General features: G+C 52.8%; 1 non-coding gene across 1 annotated transcript; it reads right to left on the bottom strand.

Moving 5' to 3' along the window:
* Positions 1 to 1,116: 1,116 nt before the first annotated feature.
* TRNAA-UGC lies at positions 1,117 to 1,188 on the bottom strand. The gene has a single exon. It is a non-coding gene; the product is annotated as a tRNA-Ala (tRNA).
* Between the last annotated feature and the right edge of the window lie 9,431 nt (positions 1,189 to 10,619).

Raw genomic sequence — 10,619 nt, forward strand, 5'->3', positions numbered from 1 at the left:
TGTCCATGGGATCACTGTTAGGAGGGCTGGGTCCCTCGGTGTTTTTTCTCTCTCTACAACAGGCCAGGGTGCAATAACTGGGGCATCTGAGCACCCAGGACCTTCTGTGGGACTGCTATTCCCCTTCCCCTTCTGTGGTCTCATCTGTCATTGATTCCAGCCTTTTTTCTATCCATCGTCAGCACCATCCCAAGCAAGCTGCACTCACCTCAAAAAGACATCAAGTCCTGTGGCACCTTATAGACTAACAGACGTATTGGAGCATAAGCTTTTGTGGGTGAATACCTGCTTCGTCGGATGAACGTGGCGGAAATTTGCAGGAGCAGGTATAAATATGCAGGTAAGAATCAGTCTAGAGATAAGGAGGTTAGTTCAATCAGGAAGGATAAGGCCCTCTTCTAGCAGCTGAGGTGTGAAAGCCAAGGGAGGAGAAATTGCTTTTGTAGTTGGCTAGCCAGTCACAGAATTCCCACTCCATTCATCCGATGAAATGGGGATTCACCCCTCAAAGCTTAAACTCCTGTACATCTGTTAGTCTATAAGGTGCCACAGGTCTCTCACTTTTTACAAATCCTGGTTAATGCAGCTATCCCTGTGATATGTGGTTTGTGCATTGGCCTGCTAAACCCAGGGTTGTGAGTTCAATCTTTGAGGGGGCCACTTAGGGATCTGGGGCAAAAATTGGTCCTGCCTAGTAAAGGCAGGGGGCTGGACTCAATGACCTTTCAAGGTCCCTTCCAGTTCTAGGAGATTGGTATATCTCCAATTATTATTATTATTACTCAAAAAGACAGTGTCTCCTGCTGGGTGTACATCACTGACCTCTCTCCTCTCTGAGCACTGACTGCCCCTCTGTTTCCTTGCCTCTCAGTCTGAGCAGATGGGACCTTTCCCTCCAGTGCTGGAGGATTCGCCCTTCTCATCTACCCTTGTCCCAAGCAGCACAGCAGGTGGGAATCTTAAATGTACCAAGGTGACTTCGGAGCAGAAACCCCCCAGACCTTCCATGCAATTGGCACTTGCACCTCACTGAGCAGGACTGAAACTGGTGCAGGGAGACTGGTGGGCCACATCCCCTCTGGGCATGAGCAAAGCAGCAGGGTGAAAAAACAAATCTGGAGATGCTGGGCATTGAACCCAGGGCCTCATACATGCAAAGCATGTGCTCTACCACTGAGCTATATCCCCAGATGGGCTGTGTTTGCTATGGGTTATACTCAGAGCACACCTGTTCTCACTGCATCCAGTGACCTACAAGCTTCACGAGAAGCCCATTCCCCTCTCTGAGGGCCAGGCCTGCTCTCCTGGAGTTTATTTGTTCATAAGGGTCACTTTTCAGCAGGGCATGATTCTATGTGTGGGGCAGAGAGAGTTTGTGCCCTGGACTCAGGATGCAGAGATACACTCAGCCTTCTCCCCTGCATTGGGTGGTGGGGGTGCTGCAATCCCCTGATGCAAGGTCATTGTGGGGTATGCTGTGAGCAGCTCAACACCTCACCCTGGTGGCAGAAGTGGGATGGGGAGCTCTAGGTGTTTCCACCTGCCTGTGAAGTCCAGCTTTCCCCAGCACATTCACTGCGGTGCAATTGAGTCACTGTTTCCATGGCTGCATAGCAAAGAATCACTCCCAGTTTCCCTTCTATCTGCAGCAGGATTAGCCTGTGTCAGTGGTTAATGAGGTGGATCTAGTTGTAGATTGTTATTCATTCCCCACCTTGACAATTCACACAGTCCCTTTCCTACTCAAATCCCCAGCACCTCAGTGATCCTGGTAGCAGGGGTTGGGGCCTGAGACTTTGAGGGTCCTTTTTACTCTCCACCTGGAGTGAACTCAGCTTTTCCCCCATCCCAGACAATCCATGAAATAACAACAAGAGCATAAAGAAAGAGGGGAGGGAACATCTCACAGCCAGGGCTGGATGTGCCCAGGGACCCAACTCATCCATTGTTTCCATGGAATTTGGCCCCCTGCTTTGCACAAGGGACAGAGAAAGATCTTGCTGTTCCTGTGTCTGTGCAAGGAAAATTCTGCTTCTGTATGAAAGAGAGGAGGGAAATGGCCCCATGATGGGACAACATCCTCAGGATTAAGACCTAAGGACTCAGGCTGAGAACTGATTTAACTCCACTCATCTGGGATTTAACAAATTGTCTTCCATGGAGCAGGGCCAGATCCAGCATTTTTGCCATCGCAAGCGGAAAAAAAAAATAAAAAAGCTGCAATCGGCGGCAGCTCTACCTCTGCCACTTTTGGCAGAAGTCTTTCTCTCCAAGAGGGAGTGAGAGGGCCCAACTGCTGCAGAAGCCTCCCCATTCCATTGGCCATCCCTAGTGCCTGGAGCCAGCCCTGCCATGGAGACACTGGGAAGATGGGAGAATCAGGAAAAAACCACAGGCTTGTTTACATTGCAAGTGAAGAATAACTGAAGCTTTTTTGGTTTAAAGTTACTTTTCCCTGACTGGGAATCAAACCCAGGCCAGAGCAGTGAAAATGTCAAATCCTAAACACTAGATCACTAATTTTTTTTTTCCTCACTTATGCTATACTTTCTTAGGCTACTTTCTATCCACTTTCTGAAACCACTCCATTGTCCACTCCCTGAGGGATTAAGAACAGAGAGTGCAGGAACCCCTGTACTCAGGGTCACAACCTCAGCCCTACACAAGCCACTGAAACAAACTCGAATCATGCTTCCTCCAGCAGGATCACAGAAACACACAAAAAAAAAACCCATGAGGAACAATCCTCCTCTGCTTTCATTTACCCCATCGCAACCCTCTCAGCAGCTGACTCTTGCAGGAAGGACACTCAGATGATAGAAGCTCTAGCATAGAGACCAAGGAAGGGGTGTTGCTTCCCCTTGCTGTGAACTGATCACAGTCTGACTCCGTGGAACGGGGCTCTGAACTTTGCCATCTTGTGAGTTCTGAGAGCAGAGCTCCCTGGACCCTTCTGCTGAGAGCATAGTGATTGCACAACAGCTCCAAGGCCCTTGTCCTCCTAGACTTTCCCCACAAATGGTTCTATCAGGTGCTGGAGGGATCTAAGGACCTGCAGGTTTCCCTCACCCATCTCTTAAAGCAAACAGTGATTCCCTTCTCTGACACTCCTGGGTCTGGGCTTCTTTTGAGTTTTTTCCCAAGGGGGGGCCTGATTCCCTGTGAAAATGTGTGTGTGGCACCAGCTTGTCTGCCCCCTCTCTGGGAGCTGAGAAATTTTTTCAGACTCTCCCCCACTAGATGAGTCCAACAGCACCTCCCCTTGGTGGGAGAATCCTAAATTCCAACCTCCCACCCTGGTTGCTCTGACCAGCTGATGGCGGCAGCATGTTAAATCAACCCCAGCTCACTGGGCTAGAAAGCAGCATCTAACCAGCCTAGTGACAGCTTTGGTTTGCTCGCTGGAGACATAACAAACCAGGAAAGAAGGCAAATGTCAGGCTACGTCTACACTACAGGATAAATTCGAATTAGCTTAAACTGATTTTATAAAACAGATATTATAAAGTCGATTGTGCGCGTCCACACTAGGCACATTAATTCAGTGGTGTGCGTCCATGGTCCGAGGCTAGCGTCGCTTTCTGGAGCAGTGCACTGTGGGTAGCTACTGTAAAATAATGAGGCCAATAACATCGATTTGCGTCCACACTAATCCTAATCCGATATAGTAATATCGATTTTAGCGTTACTCCTCTCGTTTTATAGGAGTACGGAAATTGATTTAAAGAGCCCTTTAAATCAATTTAAAGAACCCTTTAAATCGATATAAAGAGCAGTGTAGTGTGGACGGGTGCAGCGTTAAATCGATTTAACGCTGTTAAAATTGGTTTAACAGCGTATTGTAGACCAGGCCTCAGACAGGGAACCTCAGTTCACAAATAAACACCTTCAGGGCACCTTCTACACTGCGACTGGGCAGTTGACTGACTTTAAATCTAGTTAGCTCTGTTGGTAGAGCATGATGCTCTTAATCCCAGCATCATAAATTCAAGCCCCATGGTGGGTGGTCGCAACAAACCTTAGGTGTCACTCTTCTGCTAATACTCACAGATCAAAATGAAACAAACTCTCTGTTCTCTTCGGCAGGTCATGTTTCTTCCTCTCTCTGAGCTTCAGTAAAACATGAAGAGAGATCAAACTGACATTTGCATTCTATGTTAAGAGGGTATTTTCTCCTCTTCCATGGTACCCTAGGCAAGAAGAGAGGATAGTAACCATTTAACGGATGATTGCAGAGGGAAAAGTTTGGTCTTTATAAATAGGACAATGATCAATTGGTCTCCATGTCCACTGATGGTAGGACAAGAAGTAATGGGCTTAATCTGCAGCCAGGGAGATTCACGTTAGATATTGGGAACAGCTTTCTAACTCTGAAGGTAGTTAAGCTCTAGGCTCCCAAGGGTGTCTGTGGAGTCTCTGTCCTTGGAGGTTTTTAAGAAGAGGTTGAACAAACCTCTGTCAAGGATACTCTGTATATACTTGGTCCCATAGACAACTGGCTCTGGTTCCCTCCTTCTGCTCCCTGCCTGGGCCGACTGCTGTGGGCACTTGACCACACATGGCCCCCAATGCATTGTCTCTGCTTGGCCCTGCCTCAGCAGAGAGGGCTGGATTTCATGACCTCTCCAGGGCCCTTGCAGCCGTACAGCTGTATAATTCGATGCCATCGCAAAACAGTATAAACAACAAAAGTGGAAACACCCCAATCTAACATCTAACAATTCAGTGTGAACTGACATTCCACAGCACAAAGAGACAACACGTAGGAGTCCAAAGCCCGACAATTCAGCACCATGAAAATGAACGCCCCATGGGGCAAAATGACGCACTGCAAAAGAGCTCAGCTCAAACCAACACAACACAAGCCAGTGCAAAAACCATACAACACGAAACAATGCATCAGAGTGCAAAGTGACACTGTGTAAAACAACTCAGCACAAACCCACACAATAGAATCATATAGAAAGGTAGGGCAGGGAGAGACCCCGAGAGTCCGGGCCAAGTATCCCTAGGCCACCCTGACAGGTATTTGAACAACAGGGAAACAAAGGGCACCACGAACTTCTGTTTTTTGGATGAGTCAAGAAAAGGGAGTAGCATTGTTCCCCTCGGGTAGCCCCTGTTCAATTCCAGGTCAGAAAACAAAACTCTTCTGCAAGAATATCCTAAAAATATTGTGTTTCACTTCACTTCATAAGTACAGTTGTGTGGCAATTAAATGATGACTCTAAAGTTTCATAAAAGTGTGGGAAATACGGATGTATCAGAATGGCTTGGAATGAAGGAAGACAAAAATTGATGGGTCGAGAGAACAGGCCCTGTTTCCCCCTGGTTTGGAGCTTCTCTCACAACTACTGGAATAGAAAAGCTAAGCAAATGGGGTTCTATTGTTCCAAAGGAGATTGAAGTGAGGCCATATTCTCCAGATAGAATTAATGATAATATCAGGAGTGGGAGGTGAAACCACGTCTCCATGCAGAGACCAGAACACCCAAGGGATTAGAAAAAAAAGAGTCTAATAACTAGCACTTTAGACCATTCCACCATCCTGATATTACAAAGAATATGACTTATCAACCCTAGTTTTCATTAATAGTTGATGAAATCTGCCAGGGGACAGGGGAGTGGCCGTGCCTGCGGGGGCGGGGCACTGTGTTCCCTCCTCAGCTCTGCTAGGGGACTCTCTAGTGGCCGTTCTTGTGGGAGCGGGGCGCTGCCTTCCCTCCTCAGCTCTGCGAGGGGACTGGGGAGCGCCCGTTCCAGCGGGGGCAGGATGCTGGGTTCCCTCCCCGCTCTGCGAAGGGAGTGGGGAGCGGCCGTTCTTGCGGGGGCGGGGCGCTACCTTCCCTCCCCACCTCTGTGAGTGGACTGTGGGGCCATCATTCCAGCGGGGGCGGGGCGCTGCTTTCCATCCCCAGTTCTGCAGGGGGACCGGGGAGTGGTCATTCCTGCCGGGGCCAGGCATTGTGTTCCCTCCCCAGCTCTGCCAGGAGACTGGGGAGCAGCCGTTCCTACAGGGGCAGGGCACTGGGTTCCCTCTCCAGCTCTGCGAGGGGACTGGGCAGTGGCCGTTCCCGCCGTGGTGAGTCACTGCCTTCCCTCCCCTGCTGTGCGAGGGGACTGGGGAGCGGCTGTTCCAGTTGGGGCGGGGTGTTTCCTTCCCTCCCCAGCTCTGCCAGGGGAATTGGGAGTGGCCAATCCTGCGGGGACAGAGCGCTGCCTTCCCACCCCAGCTCTGCCAGAGGACTGGGGAGCGGCCCTTCCGGGGGGGGCGAGGTGCTGGGTTCCCTTCCCAGCTCTGCTAGAGGACTGGGCAGCTGTTGTTCCTCTGGGGATGGGGCGCTGGGTTCCCTTCCCAGCTCTGCCAGGGAACTGGGCAGCGGCAGTTCGCGGGGGCGAGGCGCTGTTTTCCCTCTCCGGCTCTGTGAGGGGACTGGTGAGCGGCCGTTCCAGCAGGGGTGGGGCACTTCATTGCCTCCCTAGCTCTGTGAGGTGACTGGGGAGCAACCATTTCTGCGTTTGCAGGGTGCTGCTTTTCCTCCTCAGCTCTGCGAGGGAACTGGGGAGAGGCCATTCCTGCAGGGGCAGGGCCCTGGCTTCCCTCCCCAGGTCTGTGAGGGGACTGGAGAGCGGCCGTTCCAGCGGGGGCGGGGCACTGTGTTCCCTCCCCAGCTCTGCGAGGGTACTGGGGAGCTGCTGTTCTGGGGGGGCAGGGCGCTGCCTTCCCTCCTCAGCTCGGCGAGGAATTAGGGAGGGAAAGGCATTATTTAGGGAGGGAGATGAATTATTTAAGCTTAGTGCCAATGTAGACACAAGTACAAATGGGTATAAACTGGACACTAGGAAGTTTAGACTTGAAATTAGACGAAGGTTTCTAACCATTAGAGGATTAAAGTTCTGGAACAGCCTTCCAAGGGGAGTAGTGGGGGCAAAAGACATATCTGGCTTTAAGACTAAGCTTGATAAGTTTATGGAAGGGATGGTATGATGGGATAGCCTAATTTTGGCAATTGATCTTTGATTATCAGCAGATAAGTATGCCCAGTGGTCTGTGATGGGATGTTGGATGGGTTGGGATCTGAGTTACTGCAGAGAATTCTTTCCTGAGTGCTGGCTGGTGAGTCTTGCCCACATGCTCAGGGTTTACCTGATCGTCATATTTGGGGTTGGGAAGAATTTTCCTCCGGGGCAGATTGGCAGAGGCCCTGGAGATTTTTCGCCTTCCTCTGCAGCATGAGGCATGGGTCACTTGCTGGTGGATTCTCTGCAGCTTGATATCTTCAAACCACAATCTGAAGACTTCAGTAACTCGGACATAGGTTAGGGGTTTGTTATAGAAGTGGATGGGTAGAGTTCTGTGGCCTGCTTTGTGCAGGAGATGAGACTAGATGAACATATTGGTCCCTTCTGACCCTAAAGTCTATGAGTCTATGAGACTGGAGAGCGGCCGTTCCTGGTTGGGCGGGGCACTGGGTTCCCTCCCAGCTCTGCGAGGGGAGTGAGGAGCGGCCGTTTCTGCGGGGACGGGGTGCTGCCTTCCCTCCCTACCCCTGCGAGGGGACTGGGGAGTGGCCGTTCCTGTGGGGGTGGAGCATTGTGTTCCCTCCCCAGCTCTGACAGGAGAATGGGGAGCAGCCATTTCTGCGGGGGCGGGGCGCTGCCTTCCTTCCCCAGCTCTGCCAGGAGACTGGGGAGCGGCTGTTCCTGCGGGGGCTGGTTGCTGCCTTCCCTCCCTACCCCTGTGAGGGAACTGTGGGGCCGCCATTCCAGCGGGGGCGGGACGCTGCTTTCCCTCCCCAGCTCTGTGAGTGAACTGGGGAGTGGCCGTTCCTGTGGGAGCGGGGCGCTGGGTTCCCCTTCCAGCTCTGTGAGAGGACTGGACAGCTGTCGTTCCTCCGGGCGTTGGGCACTGGGTTCCCTTCCTAGCTCTGCGAAGGGACTGGGGAACGGCCATTCCTGCGGGGGTGGGGCACTGGGTTCCCTCCCAGCTCTATTAGGGGACTGGATAGCGGCCGTTCCTGCAGGGCGGGGCGCTGCTTTCCCTCCCCAGCTCTGCCAGAGGACTGGGGAGCGGCTGTTCAAGCAGGGGCAGGGCGCTGCCCTCCCTCCCCATCTCTGCGAGGGGACTGGGGAGCGGCCGTTCCTGCGGGAGCGGGGTGCTGGGTTCCCCTTCCAGCTCTGTGAGGGGACTGGACAGCTGTCGTTCCTCCGGGGGTGGGGCGCTGGGTTCCCTTCCCAGCTCTGCGATGGGACTGGGGAGTGGCCATTTTTCACGGAGTGTGGGGGAGTCCGTTACGGCACTCCCTTCCTGGGACCCACAGTGACTCTCAGCCAGCCTGTAAAACAGAAGGTTTATTGGATAACAGGAATGCAGGTTACAGCAGAGCTTGCAGGCACAGTCAGGACCCCTCAATCGAGTCCTTCTGGAGTTTCAGAGTGCTTAAGTCCAGCATAGGATCCCCTGAATTCCCCTCACCCAGCCCAAAACCAAAATTGAACTGCCCCTCCTCCAGCCTGCCGATTCTTTTGTCCAACTTCCCAGGCCAAGGTGCTAACCCCCTCCCTCCTACCTGGCTCAGGTTACAGGCTTATAGATCCTTTCCCTCACCTAAAGACATCCCCAGCTCTCCCATCCCCCACACAGACAGCCCCTACTCCATCACATCTCTCCCCCCCTTTGAGACTGAACTGAGCGGGGTCACTCTGCCCAGGGACCTGGGGAAGTTCAGGGCCCCTTCTCCGGGACATCGCATCCACTATCAGGTTGGCACTTCCCTTCACATGGACCACGTCCATGTCATAGTCCTGCAGGAGAAGGCTCCACCTCAGGAGCTTGGCGTTAACTCGTTTCATCTGGTGCAGCCAGGACAGGGGAGAGTGGTTGGTGTACACGGTGAAGTGTCACCCAAAGAGATATGGCTCTAGTTTCTTAAGGGCTCACACCATGGCCAGGCATTCCTTCTCGATGGCCGCTTAGTTCTGCTCCTGGGGTAGGAACTTCTTGCTCAGATACACGATGGGGTGTCTCTCCCCCTTTTCATCCTCCTGCATTAACACCGCCCCCAGTCCCGTGTCTGAGGCGTCAGTGAACACCATAAAGGGCTTGTCAAAATCTGGGTTTGCCAGAACTAGGCCACTAACCAAAGCCTTCTTCAGCACCCGGAGAGCCTGCTGGCACTGCTCGGTCCAGACCAGCTTGTCTGGCTTCCCCTTCTTGCACAGCTCAGTGATGAGGGTGGCTATGGCGCTAAAGTGGGGCACAAACCTTCGATAGTACCCTGCCATCCCAATAAAGGCCTGGACCTGCTTTTTGGTTTGGGGAGCGGGCCAGTCTCTGATCACCTCCACCTTGGCTGGTTCCGGCTTTAGGCAGCCGCTTCCCACCCGATGGCCCAGGTAAGATACTTCAGCCATCCCCACCTTGCACTTCTCAGCCTTTACGGTTAACCCAGCCTCCTGGAGTCAGTTCAGCACTTGTTTAACCTGGGACACGTGGTCCTCCCAGGTCTGGCTGAAGATGCAGATGTCGTCAATATACGTCACGGCAAAATGCTCCATCCCCCTCAGTAGCTGATCCACCAGGCGCTGGAAGGTGGCTGGCGCTCCCTTGAGGCCGAAGGACAGGGTCAGAAACTCGTAGAGCCCCAGAGGGGTGATAAAGGCTGATTTCAGCCTGGCATCTGCGTCCAGCGGCACTTGCCAGTAGCCCTTTGTAAGATCCTCAGAGGTGAGGTACCGAGCACCTCCCAGCTTCTCTAGGAGCTTGTCAGGCCTGGGCATGGGGTAGGCATCAGATACGGTGATGGCATTGAGCTTTCGATAGTCCACAGAGAACTGGATTGACCCGTCCTTTTTGGGGACCAGCAGCACTGGCGAGGCCCAAGGGCTGGCAGACGGCTGGATCACCCCCAAAGCCAGCATGTCCCTGACCTCTCTTTCTAGGTCCTGGGCAGTTTTCCCAGTGACCCGAAAAGGGGAGCATCTTATAGGAGGATGTGACCCAGTCTCCACCCGGTGGACAGTCAAATTAGTGCATCCAGGCTGGTTGGAAAACAGCTGTTGGTATAGATGCAGCATCCCTCTCATCTCAGCGTGCTGGGCCAGGGTCAGCAGATCAGAGAGGGGAATCGCTTCCAGGGGGGAAACAGCATTTGTCCCAGGGAATAGATCCACTAAAGGGTCATCTCCCTGCTCCTCCCAATGTCCACACACGGCCAACACCACATTCCCCCTGTCATAGTATGGCTTCATCATGTTCACATGGTACACTCGACGGTGATGTAACTGGTTCGACAGCTCCACCACATAGTTTACCTCATTTAGTTGCTTGATAACCTTGAAGGGCCCTTCCCAGGCAGCCTGAAGTTTGTTTTTCCTCGCGGGGATGAGAACCATCACTTGATCCCCGGTGGCGAAGGCGCGGGCCCGCACCGTGCGGTCATACCAGACCTTCTGCTTCCTCTGGGCTCGGGCCAGATTCTCCCTGGCCATGCCCATGAGCTCGACCAGTCTTTCCCGGAAGGTCAGGACATACTCCACCACCGACTCTCCCTCAGGAGTGGCCTTCCCCTCCCATTCGTCTCTCATCAGGTCCAGAGCCCCCTTACCCGCCTTCCATA

The sequence above is a fragment of the Gopherus evgoodei genome, chromosome 9, assembly GCF_007399415.2.
Source record: "Gopherus evgoodei ecotype Sinaloan lineage chromosome 9, rGopEvg1_v1.p, whole genome shotgun sequence".
Taxonomy (NCBI): Eukaryota; Metazoa; Chordata; order Testudines; family Testudinidae; genus Gopherus; species Gopherus evgoodei.